The sequence below is a fragment of the Lepus europaeus genome, chromosome X (assembly GCF_033115175.1).
Source record: "Lepus europaeus isolate LE1 chromosome X, mLepTim1.pri, whole genome shotgun sequence".
Lineage (NCBI taxonomy): Eukaryota > Metazoa > Chordata > Mammalia > Lagomorpha > Leporidae > Lepus > Lepus europaeus.
The window spans coordinates 20,584,960-20,591,220 of record NC_084850.1 but is presented as its reverse complement, the minus strand read 5'-3'; positions in this window follow the sequence as shown (position 1 = coordinate 20,591,220).

Here is a 6,261-nt window from a genome sequence, read left to right as displayed (position 1 = left end):
TTTGTGGTCAGATCTGGCAGTAAGCTGATAAGGGGTCCAGGCAAGGCGGCGAGGCAGCATCTTGGCTGGAGTTTTGATCCCGTAGTCACCCTGTGTCGTTTAGCAAGGGGGTTAGTGAGCTGGCTCTTCAGCACCAATTGTGAGGAGATCCAGAGGTTCACACGAACTGGGCCCTTTGTCCATTGTTGGCTTGTGCTCCTATCTGCTCCATGCAGAGTAGCGGGCTGCCTCTTCAGCTCCAGATGTGTGGAAATCCAGAGGTTCACACACACCGGGCCATGATCCCTGAGAGGATGAAGAGCAGTGCAAAAAGGCTACCTTTTTATCCCAATTTTTTCCTGCAGCTCACCTGCTATTCACGTGCTGTCCATGCTTGACTCAGTCTAACCAGCTCGGAGTTCCCTGAGGTGTCACCAATCTGTTGTCTGGGCTCAGGTGTCTCCTGCTCATGTCCAATCCTCGTGTGAGTTGGTAAGGTAACTCCAGCTATCGCCCACGCTTATCAGACTGTCCAGAGATGTCTGTCCAGTCTGATGAGGGGCATTTTTCTAGCAAGCGCTGAGCTTGACATGAGTGATGTCATCAGCTCCTGGCTTATCATGAGTGACTCCATTTTCTGTTACTTTCATTTTGTGGCTAGTGGTAGTTTTTGACTCTAGATGTTTTCTTGTAGAGTTTCCACAGTTCACCTCCTTGTGCTGGTCAGGTAAGTGGTGATTTGTGACTCTTTTGGGACTTCCTGTGGGATTCTCCACACACTCATAGATATATAACCAAAAGAATGAATATTTTAAAATTATTCCTAAAATAGGTTTTTGAACAAGTTCTTGGACATGAGTATTCATAGTGTTAGGTAGGAAGTCAGTTATGAGCTTATGTGTGTGTGACAGGCCTAAACAGAAGACATCTATATGCATCTACATCTCAAAGTCATCCTAACAAGGTTTCAGGGGAAGCCCAGATTTCGCATCCTGCCTGCCCTGCCCCCTTCTACCTGATAACCTGCCAGGTGGAGGCCCTCACCCCTCCTGCTTCCTGCCTGATAAATTTGCCACAATCTCCCAGGTGCAGCCTAGTATCTGCATCTCAAACACCCTGCTCCTTTCCTCTGGTCTGATAACATTTGCATCCATAAAGTCCTTTGTTTCAGACCTTCAAGAGAAGTTTTTCTATTTACATCCAAAAAGCCCTTTGTTCCAAGAGGAGCTGAGGTGGGGAAGCAAGACCCATCTCCTTAAAAACCCCCAGCCTCAACTGGACTGTGCGCTCAGCTCTCTGCATCTTTGCTGAGGTGTAATCTCTCCACTCCTTCCTCCTCCCCAGTCTCTCAGGCCCTGTCTGGAGAGGTGCCCATCCGTTTTTACGGATGTCCCTACCCTAATAAACTTTGCTACTTTTACCTCCCACTACTCTCTGTCTCATGCCTGAATTCTTTCTTGCGCGAAGACAAGAACCCTGCAATTTCTCTGGTAACAATAGCAGCAGTATTCACAGTAGCCAAAAGATGGAAAAAGCTTAATGTCCTTCAATGAAAGTATATATAAATTGTGGTATAGTTTCTTTTTTAAAAAATATTTATTTGTTATTTATTAATAACAATTATTATTTATTTGTTATTTATTATTTAAAGCAGGCTGGCAGGGAAGGAGGAGAAAGATAGAGAATCTTTGCAAAACTTTCTAATTCTAAATGGAGAATTAGTTAATGCATGGCATAATTACTGTTGTTCTTTTTTTATTAAAAAATTACTTTTTAATTGGTTTACAAAGGAGCTATAGACTAGATTGAAACTAATCTTTGTACAAAAAGCCAAAAAATATCCGGTACCAAAACACCCACAGACAAAAGGTAGGGGAGGTAGAGACAAGAAAGGAAGATACAAAATGAGCAGGAAGAAACTGAAAGATCAAAGATTAGCATCATTCACACCCAAGAGTGAAGGGGGAAAGAGCAGAATGGGAGCATTTAAAAGCATTTACTCACACAGCCCTGGTGACAACTGGATGGGAACCAATAAAAACACAGTGTGAGATTATTAGGAAAAGACAGTGGTATGGAGACTGGTTATTGCCAGTGTTAAGAGAAAAATTAACTTGTTTTAGGCTACAGAGATTGGAGCACTACCCCTTGCCCCAGAGGATGACAGACCTGAGAAAAGGGAGCAGACCCTGGGCAGCTGCCGTTCGTGGGTGTAGAAGGGATCTCCTCAGGTCAATCTCAGCACATTCTCCTCAAAGTCTTTGTGTCCTAAACTCTAGAACAGGGTTACGGGATATCAGCAGGAAACAGAGATGATCAAAAATATGAAGACCTGCCTTTGTCCACACTGTTCATGAGCAGTTACTGGGGAAGTGGAGAGCTGGGGAGACAAAGCCCATTCCCCTGTGGAGAAGGCACAGTGTAATTCCTGAAGGCGAAATATAAGAAAACACACAGCCCAGGGGAGAGATCAACAAAGTCTTCACTGCCTGCAGCAACAGTCTAACCCCATCTGAAACCCCACCCTCCCTCACTGAGCAGGGACTTGGGGGAGATGAGAGACAAATCACACTTCTACTCCCTTAGAAAAAACAAAGAAGGCTGGGGCTCTTTCATATGGAAGAAGGGAAAAATAGGATGAAATTTTCCTTTTTTTATATACAAAGTTGTAGAAGGTATCTTTTGGGGTTTGAGGAGGTCAGAGTAGAGAAGACCTAGGGGAGAAATGAAGCAATGGACTCCCCCTTTTTTTCTTTTCCCAATCTTCAATCTAAGGCAAGTGAGACAAATCCGGAAGATGGAAAAGAAACATAAGCCTATGGCTGTTTAATACCTTCTGAGGGGCTGGTGTTTAGGGAAGGCAGAGAGAAAAGAAACAGGTCAACCTCAAAACCGGTCTGCTCATCCTCCCAGAGGAGGTATGTACCCCTGGAGCAGAGCCAAGAGAGGCACTAGAGAGAGAACACAGTCTCCCAAACAAAAGTAATAAGTTACCCCTATTTTATCAGCAGATTTCAAAAGCAAGGTTTTCCAGGACTGGAGCAGTGCCATATCCTCCTCCCTTTCCCCCACTGATGTTCTTAAGGTAAATCCAATTATTAATTCATTCTCTTGTTTATCTATAGCTATTTTGACGTTCCAAATGGCAGGAATCACATTATATTCATTGCTCCACAGCCAGTGTTAATTGAAATATTTATCGTATAAACTGCTCATTAAATATTTTCTGTGTGAATTAACATGCATATCTGTGTTTTTCTAATATACTTTTTAATAAGAAAAATCTGCCATTTGCCACAAAATGGATAAAGCTAGAGGACAATATGCTTAGTGAAATAAGTCAGGTACAAAAAGACCAAAACAACATATTCTCAGTTTATGTGGAATCAAAAACAAATGAACTCATAGAAGCAGTCAGTAGAATGGTGGTTGACAGAGGCTGTGGAGTGTGGGGAATGACGAGACATTGGTCAATGACTGCAAAGTGCAAATTAAGCAGGAAGAATAAAAAGTAATTGAGATGGTGCATATATTAATTAACTTGATTAAATCTTTCCACCATACACACACACACACACACATTATATTGTGAGATCACTGTGTAACCCATAGTTAATGATTATAATTGTTGAGATTAATGAATTAGCTGATTTTATGTTAGTGGTGAGATTTCCATAAAAGTTTATAAATAGATAAAGCAATTTCCTTTCTATTCCAAGTTTATTGTTTTTTTAACGCATGACTATTGAATTTTATCAAATGCTATTTTTTTGCATCAACTGATATGAGCTTTCTTTCTGCATTGTCATTTTTAGTGGTGTATTATATGGGTGGATTTTCGTCTGTTGAACCACCCTTTGAGGCCTGGAATACCTCTTGCTTGGTCATGGTGTATGGTACTTTCAATATGCAACTGAATTTGGTTTGTCAGATATCTTGCTGAAGAGTTCTGCATCTCAATTCATGAGGGATGTTGGTCTGTAGTTCTTTTTTCTTTCTGTCATGTGTTTGTCTTTGCTATCGGAGTAGTTCTGTCTCTTTAGAAAGAACTAGAAATGGTTCTTTACTGTTCTATTTTGGAGGAAATTAGAACAGCATCAATGTGTTCTTTCAAGATTTGATAGAATTTAATGGGGATAAATTTCCTTATTGGTTTTTACAGCACTGGGAAGATTTTTTAATACCGATAGAGACATGGACTTTGCTGCATTTTGTTTGGAGAGAATCTGCTCATATTGAACTCAATGAGTTCTTCTTTGGCAAATGATATTTTAGTTAATTCAATAATCCCAAGAGTAGAAACCCATGACGCTATGGAAAGTGGAGGTAACTTATGATTGAATATTTATTACATCCTGAAATACACATCCAGGTTTTCCCAATTGACTCCTCAACAATTTGTAAAAAAGTTGGAACTGTTTGTGTTTTCGTCACACACCTTGGTCCCTCTGCTTCAAATATCCTGAGAATAACCCTAACCCTAACCCTGCTTTCACATGTTTCCTCTTTCTCTCCAGTTACTTACTCATGTTTCACATAGCAAGTACAAAGCGGATTGTATTTCTGGGCCCTCATGGGAAGTGTGAGGTGACACTGCTATTCTCACACCATTCACCTGGCATCCCCCACTTGCCCGTGGATTATAGAAGAGATTAACTTAATGTCTATCAAAGGAGGCGCACGCACTGCCCTTAGCTGCTTCTGGAGAACCAGGGAGCTACAGGGCCCACGTAAGCTGCTGCTGTTGGCCCACAGGCTCAAGGATGCACAATGCCCCCTGTAGAGCACTCCAACCCCTAATGGCCTCCTCAGGTACCCTTATGGACCTGTTGCGGGTCACACTTCTCTGTGCCGTATGCAAGGTTCTGGAAGCAAGAGGCCATATTTCCATGACCCTGGCCTGTGAAAGGAGCCCCGAGCCTCATGCAAGGTACATCGGCACTCTCAGTCCCCCTGCACCACTGTTGCAACCCGCACTGAGGTCCCGTGGACACACCAAGACCCTGACAAGAGGCTTCTTCCTGCACTGAGAGGAAGGCAGAGATCGCCACAAATCGCAATCTTTTTTTTTTCATGCATTTGATCACAACTGCTTTCATTTTTTATTTATTTATTTTTGACAGGCAGAGTGGACAGTGAGAGAGAGACAGAGAGAAAGGTCTTCCTTTTGCCGTTGGTTCACCCTCCAATGGCCGCCGCGGTAGCGTGCTGCGGCCGGTGCACTGCGCTGATCCGATGGCAGGAGCCAGGCACTTATCCTGGTCTCCCACGGGGTGCAGGGCCCAAGGACTTGGGCCATCCTCCACTGCACTCCCTGGCCACAGCAGAGAGCTGGCCTGGAAGAGGGGCGACCGGGACAGAATCCGGTGCCCCGACCGGGACTAGAACCCGGTGTGCCGGCGCCGCAAGGCGGAGGATTAGCCTAGTGAGCCGCGGCGCCGGCCACAAATCGCAATCTTACATGTCCACTGCCCTGTCCGAGCTGCAGGCAGCCAGCACCTGGTTGTTAAGGGAAGCCAGAGTGTCCAGCTTCGCAGGCCCAGGGAGCATGGACCCAGTTGTGCCTGTTACTTGAGCACGGCTCCCAGACGCAGCGCCCTGCGGCCCAAAGGTTCTGCTAGCGATCCAGTCCATCCTTCAGAACCAGAAGCATGCAGCTCCTTCTCGGGTCTGGGTCCACCCCGGTATAGGGGCAGCACTGCGCCTCCCTTAAGTCCTGTATTTGTTCCTTATTAGGTTTTTATCTCCCTATCCCCTCACCCCTTCAGATTACCTCCCCAAAGCCAGTATCAGTTCTTTTTTATTCACTGATTAATTTTCAAACACCAACATTGGTTCAGCCCCGGGTCAGTACTGAACAGGTATCTGCTGGTTACCAAACAAGTCTATGGTATATTATTGATAGGAACACTAGGATAAAAGAGACTTGACATGACATACACACAGGGCCTCAAAACCCACCCTGCCCACACAGACTGGATATCTGGGTGGAGCTCTCACTGCCCAAGGGGAGGGCTCTAATATTCTTTGGCATTGCGCAGGAACACATTTCCAAGATGGATGTCTGGACCAACCAAACAGAAAACGCGCCAGAAAAGTTGCACTCTTCCAGCAAGAGGACACACCCTGCTCCGAGAACTATTCCGGACTTCCTGAAAGTGCACCAGGAGTTTGGGTCGGAGGAGCCACTGGTGTTTCTTACCACTGCCTTCTATTGGCTGTAGGGCCCTCTTGCCTGTGTGCAGCCAGCTCACTGGCTACAGAGTTAGGGGGTGGATCAAG